General features: G+C 44.0%; 1 protein-coding gene and 1 long non-coding RNA gene across 6 annotated transcripts in view; one reads left to right on the top strand and one right to left on the bottom strand.

The window, feature by feature from the left end:
- Positions 1-1594: 1594 nt before the first annotated feature.
- On the bottom strand, positions 1595-14589 carry LOC128339232 (uncharacterized). Of its 2 annotated transcripts, XR_008312916.1 has the most exons (4): positions 14251-14589; positions 13528-13623; positions 11307-11430; positions 1595-7193 (listed from the first exon to the last, which is right to left on the bottom strand). It is a non-coding gene; the product is annotated as an uncharacterized LOC128339232 (long non-coding RNA). The 2 variants fall into 2 exon arrangements; XR_008312917.1 differs by lacking the exon at positions 11307-11430.
- Positions 14344-14909, top strand: part of PLEKHM3 (pleckstrin homology domain containing M3) — a 129565-nt gene continuing 128999 nt past the window's right edge. For 3 of the 4 annotated variants that reach the window (XM_053282783.1, XM_053282786.1, XM_053282785.1), the window contains exon 1: positions 14345-14615. The gene's annotated coding sequence lies outside the window, so the exon portion shown is untranslated. Of the gene's footprint in view, positions 14616-14909 lie in introns of all 4 variants that reach the window. The other variant, XM_053282784.1, reaches the window with a different exon arrangement.

Below are 14909 nucleotides of genomic sequence, written 5' to 3'. Positions count from 1 at the left end.
TCGGGTCTCCCTGGTCCTGGTCCAGCACTCTAACCACTACACCACACTGGCTCTCTCACCATATGAAGTCCTAGCCATGAATGCAGTGCCTTTGAGCATATGTGGAGTCCCTTTCCCTCACTACTGCCAAATCACGATCTGTCCACTAAGCCTGTGCCTTCCCAGTCAGCTGCAAGTCAAAATCACCCCCCGTAGGCCCTAGAATTTCTCCCCAGAGCTTCTGGGGCGAAGACAGGGGCATTGCTATACCCCCAAAGAATCCAGGGCTGGGCCCAGAATGTTGCGGTGCTGTGACATTTTTAAAACCGTTTTTTCCCCTGGCCCACCACTACTGCCCATGCCATGTGAAAAGCCAGCTGGGAAGTGGCATATTTTTCGATTGTGAGCCCTTTGGGGACAGGGATCCATCTTATTTATTTATTTTTCTGTATAAACCGCCCTGAGCCATTTTTGGAAGAGCGGTATAGAAATTGAATTAATAATAATAATAATAATAATAATAATAATAATAATATGTACACCTGCCACCACGTCCATGTTCAGTTTTCATGCAGCTGGCAACATGCTGTTTAGTTCCTCTGCTGCCCTCCTGGCAGCGGAGGTGGCAGTGAGGCAAGGGAGGTCCAGGGCATGCCCCAAAACGTTGGGGGCCTGTGCCCCCTATAGGGCCCCTCTTAATGACATAACTGGGAAGAGGGCATGGCTTTTCAAAAAGTGTGTCCCTCACACCTCTCACTTTAGAAATTAAGCTCTACAAACATCACTCTATTACTACAGGGCTTCCCAACCTTGGGTCCCTAGTTGTTGTTCGACTACCACAACTCCCATCACCCTCAGCCACAACAGCTGAGAACCCCTGTGTTTGACTAAAAACAGAGTGCTTTCCATCTACAAACAGTAGCCAAGCCTAGTGTTAAACAGTGGCTTTAATAGCCGCCTAGGCTGGTAGACTCTAAAGTAAAGTGTGCCATCAAGTCGGTGTCAACTCCTGGCGACCACAGAACCCTGTGATTTTTATTTGATAGAATACAGGAGGGGTTTGCCATTGCCTTCTCCCGTGCAGTATGAGATTATGCCTTTCAGCATCTTCCTGTATCTGCTGCCCAATATAGGTGTTACCCATAGTCTGGGAAACATACCAGCGGGGATTCGAACAGGCAACCTCTGGCTTGGTAGTCAAGCCATTTCCCCGCTATGCCATTAGGTGGCTGGTAGACTCTAAATCCCACGGAAATTTGTGGCAAGACTCCCGGTGATTTCAGAAGGGTCTGGCTCAGGTCCTAAAAGGCCTTGTATGTGCTTCTGCGTTCACAGGAATGGCCGCAGTAAAGCAGTACCTTGTTTTCCAAGCAAGGAGGGTGAGGCTGGATTTAATAGAAAACCAATTTGTTTCCACATACTACTTTTGCGGGCTTTAAGCATGCAGCTCAAATCCCCACAGCATCACAAGTACCTGGAAGTGGGGGCGGGGCGGGGGGGAGGCAGGCTCAGGAAGAGGCACATCACCATGGAGATAGATAGGAACAAATGGTTGTACCATCAAAAGGAAGGAAGAAAGCGAGGCAAAGACACAAATAAAAGGAGAGATCTCATTAAACCCAACACTAATTTTGTAATCAGAGGAATAAAGGTACCCTTGAAAGCCTCCAGCCCGAAGATACAGTACAACAAAGAAGCACAAGAGGTTGCCGGCAGCCAGGTGTGGAGTGCATTTGGACACGCAGCGCTCTGCTTTTCGTCTGCTTTCTTCTCAGATTGTCCAGCATCATTCAGGGTTGCAGTCCTCTATCAAATCACAATATTCAACAGCAGGAAACAGTGCAAATTACCTTTTCTTATTTTGTTCGGTAGCTGAAAGAGAGGCAACTGGGCAAAATGGTTGGGTTTCTGAAAGAAGGATCTGTGGAAGAAATGATCTTGACTCGAAGATCATAAGCCAAACTGAATATCCAAGTTTTTTGTTGTTGCTATATTATGCTGCCCTGCAAAAGGTCTTGAGCCATGTTATGCCATTTCACCCCTTGTGTCCCACAACACATATCCAGAACATATTTCCATAAAATAACTTAGCAAAGTAGTTTTGATAGGTTGGGCAATTTGGGCATGAACTGAATGGACTTCAGTGTTTGCCCCTCTCCCTGGTGGCCCCTTCAAGTGAGGGGGATAATAAAGAAAATAGGGAAGGGTAGAGCTGGAGGGCCCAGGTTCTTTGAACCCATTAGCTCAATTATAGCTACGCTCCTGTCATTATAACTCTCCCACAATTCTTTCAGTTTATAGACAACCAGAGGATCAGTGCAAGCTGTGCAAGCTATAGTGTCCCAACCTAAAACTAGGATTTCCAGCTGACCAGTAAAACTGCATCCTGGTGGGTTTCAGGGAACTTCACAGCCACCTGACCAAAACGTTTTGCTCTTGACTTGCCTCTGGTCCCATCAGACTCTGATCTACCAAATTCTACCCCAGCGCTGCCAAGGAGGGAGCAGTATTTTTGAAATCCACAGTTAGCAACCATATGCACACTACAAGTGCAACTGCCCTCTAGAAGTAAAGGTGAAGGTGAAGTCTACCGTGGAGTCCGTGTCAACTCCAGGTGCCCTGTGGTTGTGTTTGGTAGAATACAGGAGGGGCTTACCATTGCCATCTCCCATGCAGTATGAGATGATGACTTTCACCATCTTTCTCATATCGCTGTTGCCCAATATAGATGTTTCCCATAGTCTGGGAAACATACCAGTGGGGAAGTAACAGGTCCTACAAGATAGTCATCATGTCAGCTTTTCCCCATCACCTTAGAGAATGTTATTCTATCTAATAACTCCCGAGGCTGCATGCTGGGGCATGCAGCATTAAAAGGAATAAGAGTTTTTTGCATTTAAGTAACCAAACAATACCAGTGGAGTAAAGAACATCGATAATTTGTCAAGGCCTCCGCACGTTGTGTAGTTATACAAAAGCTGAGAAAGTGCAGGGACAAAGCTGGTAAGCACTGTTTATTAAACTAAAGAACTGTTGCAAAGCTTAATGGCCTTTTCCTATCCAATATTTCATTCATTCAACCATTCACAATAGCTTGCAAACAAACACATTGCTGATTTGCTAAATGGCATTCTTTGGCACTGTTTCCTATTGCTGGGTTTCAGTTAATAAAAGCAACAAGTGCGGTGGGGGGGAATCTCACCCTGTTTTGTCTAACATTTAATGAATTTCTGGCACAATCTTTATAGATTCAGAACTCAGCAAGATCTGGGGAAGGCATTCTTTGGATTTGTGTCTGCTGTGATAATTTCCCCCAATGTCAGTAATAATATTCCAGTGGTAGGAGTGTTATCTGACAATTAATAATGATATTAATAATATAATATTAATAATATTAATAGTATTAATAATAATACAAGCTACCTGTAGCCAAAAACTGGTGGGACCATAAAATTGAAAAAGTTGAAGAAAATGAAGATGCAAAAATATTATGGGACTTCCGACTACAAACAGACAAACATCTGCCACACAATACACCAGATATAACTGTAGTTGAGAAGAAAGAAAAACAAGTCAAAATAATCGACATAGCAATACCAGGGGATAGCAGAATAGAAGAAAAAGAAATGGAAAAAATCACCAAATACAAAGATCTACAAATTGAAATTGAAAGTAATTGGAGCCCTAGGTGCAATTCCAAAACAACTTGAAGAGCACCTCAACACACCATAGAGGCCACGGAAATCACCATCAGCCAATTACAAAAAAGCAACTTTACTGGGAACAGTCTATATTCTGCGACAATATCTATAATAATAACAGCAGCAACATTGATAATAAAATTCAGCCATCCCAGGTCCTTGGGAAGGACTCGATGTCTGGATAAAACAAACCAGTCAATAACGCCTATCTGACTGTGTAAACAAAAATAGTAGTAGTATTAATAAATAAATAAATAAATAAATAAATAAATAAATAAAATAAAATAAACAACGACAATAACAATAACAACAATAATAAAAAACAATAAGGAAGCCAACCATAATGTGGCTGACAGCTCTATATGATAGCGGGTACCCAGGCCAGCCTTTTACAGCATTACTGTTCTTATCTTAGGAAGGAAGAATACTGGAAATGTATGGTATTTTTGTCATAGCCATCTGTTTACAAAGATACAAACTGAGCACTGAGGGGAGTAGGCAAGCACCTAGACAAACAATGTGAATCTTGAAAGCAATATCAGTTCCTCAAAAGCAAACAAGATGCACTTGGAAACCTCCCACACCTCTCCCCCAGCCCCATTCGACAATGGCAGACCTCACCTTTCTTTTTCCTTCATTAGATACATTCAAACTACTTTCCTCCTCCTTCCACCCAAGCAGGTGGAATGCAGTCTGTCCCATCTAGTAGCCATCGGCCATCAAAAGCCATTGGTGCTTGTTTAAGCAAGCAACTCTTAGTGAAACACCCGTTAAAAGCATATTGCTGCTGAGCTATATCAAACAGTAGAGACAGTTTCACTTGACACAACATTATAGCATTCCTGTTACAGTAGGGAAGAAAGTTAGAATAGAGGAGAAATGTCTTCAAAGCTGGCGGTCCTCTTCAGTGAGCCACAATCATGGACCTTGGGGAAATAGTTCGTTTTTCTCTCAGAAGAGCTTAGTCAGCCCCAGCATACGAGAAATTATATTGGAAACTGCTGAACAAGATGGCTTCATTAAGATGGCTCTAAGGTAGGTGACTAGATACAAAATAGGAGATGACTCTTGTACCTTTACTAGTCATGTCGTGAAGAGAATTACAGCAAGTACGGCTTGTCTGTCACACATCAGAGGCAAGAAACACTTCACCTGCCAAAGTTCCCTCATTTACACAACACATATAGATACAGGAGCCCTGTATTTTATTGGATTTGGTCATCCTATGTGGAAATTATCAACACTTTGGACATCACTTTGTTCTTTTAGACGCCAAGTTAAGAACTTTTTGTTCACTCAGGCCTTTTAAATTTTGATCTGATTTTAACTGATTGTTTTTAAAATGTCTTTTAATTTGTTTTCTATTGTATTTTGCATTTTCTCCCCCCTCCTTTTTTGTCTATTCTGATTTTATTTGCTGTGTGTTTTTAATCTAATGTTTTAATGCTGTGTTATAAGCCACCCAGAGAATAATTTGTTATGGGGAGGCTAACAAATCAAGTTTATGATTGTAATATTGTTATTATTATAAATTATGAGCAAAAGGGACAATTCATACAACCACTATTAAGTGATCTGATGTGAGCTGAATTAATGCATTAGAGTTACCACCTTTTCTTTTGGAAGCAGCTAGGTATCTTTGTTAACTGTTTAACAGGCTGCCAACTAAATAGATAGATATGAGTTCCCCTGATAACTGGGCAAAGAGGCACCTTTTACCGTGGTGTTCTCTTTATTTAGCAGGGGGAGAGTAACTGGCCCTGTCCACCCCCAGCACAGTACCTCCAGTGACTGTTGCTGGTGTGTGTCTTATGTTTCTTTTTAGAATGTGAGCCCTTTGGGTACAGGGAGCCATCTTATTTGTTATTTCTCTTTGTAAACTGCCCTGAGCCATTTTTGGAAGGGCAGTATAGAAATTGAATTATTATTATTATTATTATTATTATTATTATTATTATTATTATTATTATTATTACCATGAGGAGGATGTGAAGGAGGAAACTACCCGCACTGAATTTTTCCCTTCCCAAGAAAAAAGAGAGAGAGAGAGAGCAAGGACCCCTAGAACAGTTTGGAATGCTTTCTTCAAGCAATTGCGAAGTGCCTCCCATCATCACCAGTGAGTAGCCATAACCAACCTTAATACTTCGGCTGCCACTGGGGAAAATGCGTTTTCAGGCCAGAAAGTAGGACTGTCAACTGGGCTTGAACAAAGACATGGAGCTCATTTTAGAAATCCAACACTGCCCATTTCTGTTTTTTTCCCTTGCAGCCTGCCATAGCCATGAACCAGGAGAAGAGTGAGTGCTGATGATGGATCCATTTATCTTTGACGTGGTCACACTTGGGGATGCCCCAATAAGTTCCCTCCCCCATCGTTCTTTTCAGGAGATCCACTACAATATATTTTAAGACTCCCTCCCACAGGCAAATGGAAAAGAGCAGACAAACACCAAAATGTTAAGTAGGGGTGGGGAGAGATGTCCCAGTGGCACTGAAGAGGTGGGGCTTGAAAGCATTTGGGTTCACCCAAAGTTTTCACAAAGGTCATTATGCAGTATGGTAACTTATGGCTTTGCTGTCAGTTTCCATAAAGCCACTTCTTCTAACAAGGAGGAGATGTGGGGGGGAGCGAGAAAAAGAATTTTGTTAGGAGCCATTAGTGGGCCCCTCCCCGCCACCATCCTATTAGTGAGCTTTATTAAAGCAACACAGACAAAGAGCAGAGATGCCCTCGTTAATGGAGAGCCTCCGATAATTACTCGGCTCTGCCGCTTCTTTTGGGGGCCTGAATGGCCTTTGAATAATGTTTCTTTTGCTGTGGTCTCAGACAATGTCCTAGCAGACTGCTCTAAACGGTGCCAATCCCATTAGCAGAAGAATAGCGGCCCTCTCTCTATGGATGTGGATGTTTGTTTGTGGTGGCCTTGCAATGGGAATGAACTATGCCCACTGCCTGCTTGCTTTCTCTGATGCGAAGAAGCCATGCCAGGGAAGGCTTGTTCAGCAACAATCTCTCTCTTTCAAAGACCTGAGCTAAGTGGCTTGGGAAAGACGTAGCCTGCTGGCATAAGGGCCCATGGATGGGAACATCTCATCAAAAGGAGAAATAAAACATAGCTTATTGAATGTCAAAGAAACATTAACTGCCAGAGTGGTGAATTCCAGTTGGTAGTTTTTCCTCCGCCTTCTAGGACCAGGTCCGATATTAAATTCTTCTGCCATTGGAGTGCTTTAGAGTGTTTCCTGTGAAAAATATAAGATAATGCAGAATGTATATCTAAGGGAAATAAATGTGATTTGTTATTTTATTAATTTGTGATCTGAAGAAATGTCATTTATGCAGGGGAGAGCAGAATGTTGGCTTTCCTGCTGGTTCCCACTCATGAATATTTTCTGTAATATCCAAGTGCTTTTACGATACCAATGTAGTGTTTTCCATCTGTATGCATCCTTCTGTATTCCGTCCATTTCCATCTACTGTATATTCGCAGGAATACTTTGTAATCAGGGCTATGGAAGAAAAAAATTTCATCAGAATCAGTCCTTTTAACAAAGCATAGTTCTTCCAGCAGGAACCAGTTAATGGTTACTACACAGAAAGATATAAGTTTATAAAGCAAAAGAAAAAATATAAAAACTCCTCTCCCCCACAAAAAACCAGTCAGCAAGGACCTGTGACCTTCCAAGACCTACAGAATTCTGAGTCACAGAATGTAAGGAAGGGCAGCCCACTAATGAGGCTTGGCGAGGCAGTCGCCTCAGGTGGCAGATTGGTGTCGGTGGTGAATTGATCACCTCCACCAAGCCGTCACCTCCGGCCTCCTCACAGTAATGGTCTGGCCACCTCACGGCCAGATAAGAGGGATGATGAAGGTAGTGACGCAATGGAGTGTTGCTTGGCAGAGGCCACTGCACCAAACTATTCCTCCTCCTTCTGCTCTGACTGAGGCAGAGGATGAGGACAGAGCAGAGCAGGAGGACTTGGAAGAAGAAAAGGAGGAATGCAGCAGTGGTGGTAACTGCCATCATGTATAAAAAAGACAACAGAGATGGGTGCAACCTGGAAATGGCAGCTGCTTCAAGTTCCCCCACTCTGCCTTTGAAAGGGCAGAGAGCAAGAGCAGAGCAGCAGAGAGTTTCTGAGGCTCTGCTCTCACTCTCTGGCTCAGTCAAAGCAGGAGAAAAAGGAGTGTTGCAACAAAGGTTGCTATTGTCCAGTAGTACCTCCATGCTGTCCCCACCCGTTTACTTTTTTAAAAAACCTTTTCCTCCTCTTCCTTCCCCACTCTGACTGAGGTTCAAGAACTGCTGTGTTCCCACTCTTTGCCCTTTCAAGAGCAGAGTGGGTGGGATTGCAGGAGGAGCAAGAACATGATGGTGGCTCCCACCACCAGGTAAAACAAGTTGAGAGGAATGGGGAGTGAATCAATGCAGAGTGTGTTCTGAGCAGCCCAAGGGTTGGTGATAACACAGCGGGAGGAGGGAATAATGTAGGGCAGGCCTGCTCAACCATCCCCCCCCCCACAGCTATTTTTGGACTACAACTCCCATAATCGCCAGCCATAGTGGCCAATAGCCAGGGACGATGGAAATTATAGGACAACATCTGGAGAATGGCCAAAGTTGAGCAGGCCTGATGTGGGGGATGGGAAGGAATAGATGGAAATTTGGTTCATGGTGCACTTGGTGGGAGGGAGTGGCAAATTACTAAACTGCTTTAGGTGCCAGTGGAGTTTGGGCTGGGCCTGGTTGCTAGGTTGTTCATTGGGAGCAGGGAAGGAATTAAGGAGAGAGGGGATTGGTCTGCTCAATCACATAACAATTTACAGCAGGTGTCCTCAAACTTGGGTCCCCAGATTTGGTTGGACTGCAGCTCCCATCATCCCCAGTCACAGTGGCCAAAGGCTTCTGGGAAAGGATCATAAGAACATACAAAAGAACATAAATACAGCCCTGCTGGATCAGGCCCAAGGCCCATCTAGTCCAGCATCCTGTTTCACACAGTGGCCTACCAGATGCCACTGGAAGCCACAGGCAGGAGTTGAGGGCATGCTCTCCCTCCTGCTGCTACTTCCCTACAATTGGTACTCAGAGGCATCCTGCCTTTGAGACTGGAGGTGGCCTTTAGCCCTCCAACTAGTAGCCATTGATAGACCTCTCCTCCATGAAGTTATCCAAACCCCTCTTAAAACCATCCAGGTTGTTGGCTGTTACCACATGGTCCTAAATTTCCCGGCAATCAATTTCATGGGATGATCCCTGGTTCTAGTGTTATGGGAGAAGGAGAAGAATCAGGAGTGAAGCCACCATTGAGTGGATGGGTTCAAAGAACCCAGGCCGCCGCCCCTCAGGGGCCGTGCCTCACACCCCAGACACACACCCCATGTCTGACGTCAGATGTAGGGTGTGTGATTTAGCTCCCAAATGGGGCCGCACGGCCCATTTTTGAGTTAAACAATGCCCGTGCGTCTGACATCAGATGAGAGGGTGTGATTAAACGCTCCCTGTGTCTGAAATCAGATGCAGGGGGCGAAGCTAGAGGGCTGCAGTGGCAACAGAGCCCGAGCCGCTGCTGGCTTCCCTCCGCTCCTGGAAAGGATGATGGGAATTGTAGTCCAACCACATCTGGGACCTCAGTTTGAGGACCCCTGGTTTATATTAATCCTCCTGGAAGAGAGGCTTAGGGTTTGGGTGATACATTTGGGTTTGGGAGATTAAAACATGTTGTAAGAACTAATTTGCCTACTTTCCATTCATGATAATTTTAATTTATAATTACCGTCCTCACAATTTAGTCCACTTCAGCCTTAAACATTCACACAACTGCCATCTTGAATTACATGTCCCCTTTGCTAAGCAGAGTCCACTCTGGTTGCATTTGAATGGGAGACCACATGTGAGCACTGTAAGATGTTCCCTTTAGGGGATGGAGCCACTCTGGAAAGAGCATCTAGGTTCCAAGTTCCCTCCCTGCCTGCAGCCTTGGAGAAGCTGCTGCCAGTCTGTGTAGACAATACTGAGCTAGATAGGCCAATGGTCTGAATCAGTATACAGCAGCTCCTTTGTTCCTATGTCACTGACTACAACTGAACTAAACTTGGTTCAAATGGGTTAGGCAGTCTACAAGTTAGCCCACTTGTACTTCAACCATTCACACATCTGCCATCTTTAATCAGGGTGGATAACATAACTACAAATGATACCCTTGAGCCTACACCTGTAACAAATTTCATTCAAATTGGTTAGGCAGTTGCACCTCAAATGTTCAAATCAGTTAGGCGGTTGCACTCACTTGCACCTCAAATGTTCACACATCTACCATATTGAACCAGGGTGGATGACATCATTACAACCTATGCCCTTTCGTCGTCCCCATGTGTCAATCACAACTGTACCAAATTTGGTTCAAATCGGTTAGACAGTCCACAAGTTAGCTCACTTGCACCTCAAACATTCACGTGTCCGCCATCTTGAATTGGGGTGGAAGACATCATTGCAAACTATGCCATTTGAGGCGTCCCTATGTGTCCCTATAGCTGTAGCAAATCTGATTCAAACCCAGGTTCTAGTTCAACTTGAACTTGGATTCAAGCCAGTTAGACAATTCACAAGTTAGCCAACTTGCACCTCAAATGTTTATGTGTCCACCATCTTGAACTGGGGTGGATGACATCATCACACCCTTCAGTCATCCCTATGTGTCACTCACTACAGCTGTACCAAATTTAGTTCAAATTGGTTAGATGGTCCACAAGTTAGTCCACTTGCACCTCAAACATTTACATGTCTACCATCTTTAAATGGGATGGATGACATCATCACAAACTATGCTGTTGAGGTATCCCTATGTGTCCCTATAACTGTACCCAAGTTGGTTCATATTGGTCCAGGCACTGCATAGTTGATAATAGGGAACACACAGACGCACACACTCACAGAATGCCAGATGATCTCATAAGCTTACTTTCCTTAAGGAAAGTAAGCTAAAAAGTCCCTTCTCTATGCTATACAGGGATGTTTCAGGAGGAAAGCAGTAATGAGGCATCTAGCCCAAACCTGAACCCTGTGCTGTAGCACCACATAATATAGCAAGAGAAGGCTTCAAGAGGGTGGGAAAGTTAGGGAGGAAAAGTGTATTTCCCTCCTCCTGAAGCCTTCTTCCATCTTCTGTAAAGCTCCAAATAACACTACAAGGCTTCTGTTTCCAGCAAGTGGAGCCTGAACACTCCAGTTAGGGGCCGGAGATATGGTGCTATATTTTATTGCAGTTCTCCACTTATCTGTTTATAAAGTATCCAACACTATACTAGGCACTGTATATAAATCACAGTACAGTATTCTAGTTGCACTTTAAGTGGTTTTCATTCATTCCATTTACCTACAGATCCGCCTCTCCCATCCAGTTACATCCCGTCTGGTCAGATCTTCTCAGATGGACCTTCTGTCAGCCCCGGATTTCCGAGAGGTTTGGGGTGCTAGGACCTGTGAAAGGGCCTTTTCGGTTGCTGCCCCACTTCTCTGGAACTCCTTTCCCCTTCAAATTTGTTTAGCTCCTTCCTTATAGATTTTTAAATCTCTACTGAAGACTTTTCTTTTTCTCCAGGCTTTTGCCCTGTAGCTTACCTATTTGGATCTTGTTGTTAGTTACTTTAGTTTTTAATTTAGAATGTAATTTTAATGCTGTCTTGCTTTGCATGTTTTTGTACACCGCCCAGAGTCTTCGGAGTGGGCGGTATATTAAATGTTTCTGATAAACAAACAAACAAACAAACAAACAAACAAATTTAGTGACAGGGAAGGTTCCTTTTGTGCCATTTGGACACATTCATGGCTTCATCACCTAAAGGCTAGACTATAGTAATGCACTCTATGCATGATGCCCCAATGCCTCTGGAGAAACCTTATTAAACCCAGTATGTGGTGGCATGCCTCCTGCTCTGATATCCGAGTAGAACAAGGGCAGCACATCACACCAGTGCTCCCATATCTTAACTGGCTTTCTTGTGGTTTCAGGACATAACATAATGCAACTTTACCTATAAAAGTTGGTGCCAACACCAGATCAGGCAGATATCTGGGTGGGCCCATACATGGCTGAAAGCCCTACTAATCAGAACTCTAACCCACTGCTCATATCTCTCTCTCTGCACCCAGGAAACAGTAGGGTAGATTAAGGATCACAAGTAATGCATGGAGGGGGAGCCTACATTTCCCGAGGAGAGGCTTACTGCCTGCACACAATGATTCATTGCATCCAGGCCAGCTGGCTCCTCCCCCTTCAAAAGTACACCACCAGAATCACTTGGTCCCCACATGACCCTGTGTCATACATATCTGATGCCATGCATACTGATGGTAAATGCATTTTTTTAGCTCTAAAGATGCCTGACCAAACCCTTTTGTCTCTATTTAATTTCAACAGAAAAACCCTTAAAGATATTGTGTGGATACAGTAGCTGCTACTTCTCCCATCCCAGATTTATTTGTTTAGTCTGAAGAATATAATGCCAAATGATCCCCAAGGTGGCTTACAACAAATAATAATTCAAAGAAACCCAGTAGCTCCTTAGTACTCTGTTTACTGACACCAGTTAGTTAGTTGTTTATTTATAATCTTAGATCAAACAAATACTGACACCAGCATACTTCCTTTCGCTCCTCTGGACAACCAGCAGTTGGAGCATTTTTTTCAGGCAAGGAGGAGGAAGCAACAAGCAGGCTCTCCCTGAAGCCACACCTTCTTGGTCAGGCTGATTTCCGCCCTAAAGGTAAAGTGTGCTGTCAAGTCAGTTTCGACTCCTGGCGGCCACAGAACCCTGTGGTTTTCTTTAGGAGAATACAGGAGAGGTTTACCATTGCCTCCTCCAGCACAGTATGAGAGTATGCCTTTCAGCATCTTCCTATATAGCTGCTGCCCGATATAGGTACCAGCGGGGATTTGAACCAGCAACCTTCTGCTTGTTAGTCAAGCATTTTCCCACTGTGACACTTAAGGTGATGATTTCCCCCCTACCTCGGGTGTTTTTCTTAGGTGGTGGTGGTGGTGGTGAAGACCTCCCAGTGGCAGGAGTGTAGCTATAAGTGAGCTGGTGGGTTCAAAGAACTTTGGGCCCCCAGCTCCTGAGAACCTCCCAGCTCCAGCCCTCCCTATTTCCCCCCCATTATTACCCTCCCTCAAAGGGGCTGCCAGGGAGAGGGGCAAACACAAGCCCCCTCTCCCCTAGCTATGCCCTGCCCCATGGCCTATAGTTTTGTGAATGATGGCAGATGCCAGAGTGTGCTTATTTTTGCTTTTCTAGGCCTTGGGCAACTCTGCTTTTGGCAGGACTCTTGTGCTTTTAACGCCTGCCCAACAGGCACAAAATAAACAGATGTGTCTTTCTTAGGAAGGAAGGGGTAATGACAAGAGAAAGCATTACTTATTGCAGTTCTGTCTGTCTGTGTTCTGAAGTTGTCAAAGTTCTCTGCCAGGAAAAATAACTTCTTATGGCAATCATATCAGCATGCACTGAAGTAGGCCTTCCAGGCCTTTAGGACCATACTTTGGGGGGGATGAACTCTAGCTTGGTCCTACAGTCTTGGCTCTCCCTCCTCACTTCAAACACCTTAGAAACAGTAGTAGTTGTTTTGGGGGGGGGGGGTTTAGGAGGGTGTTCCTTTCTTAAACTACAGGTCTTGTGATATGACGTGGCTTACAGACTGATTGATTGATTAAGTGTCATCAAGTCAGTGTTGACTCTTAGCAACCACATAGATAGATTCTCCCCAGGATGATCGGTCTTCAACTTGGCCTTTAAGGTCTCTCAGTGGTGCATTCATTGCTATCCTGATCGAGTCCACCCACCTTGCAATTACATCCACCTTACAATTACTCTGCTCTTAATCCACAATGTGAGTCTGCCATATCTTACCCAGCCACTATACATGAAGTGCATCTTATCTGAAACAAAGCAGAGAGTGACCACATGAACAGATTGCCTGAAAAAGAACAATGCTTTTCTTAATATTAGCAGGTATGAAGGGCAATATGTAGTTCTTTTCATAGGGTTGCCAGCCCTCCAGGATTGGCCTGGGGTCTCCAGTTATCAACATGGTGATTCCTCCAGGTGCCCATTGACAGCAATCCTGCTGGAGATTTTGGCTTGGTATTGTGAAAGCTCTTTTATATATATATATAAGACACCCCCCACCCCCACCCCAATACCACCCAGAGACATAAGTTTTGGGTGGTATAAAATATGTTTTATATATATATATAAATATATTATATATATATATATATTTAAAAAACATATTTTATACCACCCAAAACTTATGTCTCTGGGTGGTATTGGGGTGGGGGTGGGGGGTGTCTCCAGGGATAGCTTCAGTAAGAGCTGGCAATCCTGCCTTTTAATTTAAAGCCTATTTACAAATCGCAATAAAGCTAGGAGAGCCTCGTTTCCTTTTTAAAATTACGTTTTAGTTGCAGACAACTAAAGACAGGGCAGGGAAAGGCAACAATGACTGCTGCTGCCGCATGAAAAGAAAAACAGAGTCTACGTGTTATTTCCCTCTAAATATTGACCAAGATGTTGAGAGTAGTTCTCCGATCTCGAGGGTCGCGGCGAACATTTCTTCCCACACACCGCAGAATGGTGATCTCAAAAGTCATATGGCAGCGAAGGGGAAACGGGAAGAAGACGGAGAAAGACTGCAGACCGGAACCTTCTTGCTGCCTTCCGTTTCCCTAGCTGCTGTAGGGAGGCATTTGAGATGAGGACTGGCATATACAGATTGTAAACAGTAAAGCAGGAGACGGCTGAATAATGCTGCTGATGTATATTGTCGTTCGCTGAAGAAGGAGGAGGGGGAAAGACGCAAGGAAGATCACCTGTGGGCAATAAATTCAAAACATTGTGTGTGTGTGAGTGAGGAGTTCCTGTGAGCCAGGTATATCATTCCCTGTGTTTTTAATCTCTTAATTTGCATTGATTGCATGTGTTCTAAATGCGCAGATCCGTCTGAAATGCTCTCTCCATATGTGTATAATAACTTTAGTTGTATCTTAGATCTCTTCGGTTATGATAGCTGTCAGTATTGTTATCTGTAATCGCATATTGTAGAGGCTTCTGTGCCCAGTTTCCTCTTTTTCCCCCTTTATATTTTATATAATGTTATCTAGACACATAACACACACTTCCTAACCCCTCTCTGTGCACACTGTTATAACATCTGGCCATTTAT

Source organism: Hemicordylus capensis, chromosome 1 (assembly GCF_027244095.1).
Source record: "Hemicordylus capensis ecotype Gifberg chromosome 1, rHemCap1.1.pri, whole genome shotgun sequence".
Taxonomy (NCBI): Eukaryota; Metazoa; Chordata; class Lepidosauria; order Squamata; family Cordylidae; genus Hemicordylus; species Hemicordylus capensis.
This window is presented reverse-complemented; position numbering and strand designations above follow the sequence as displayed.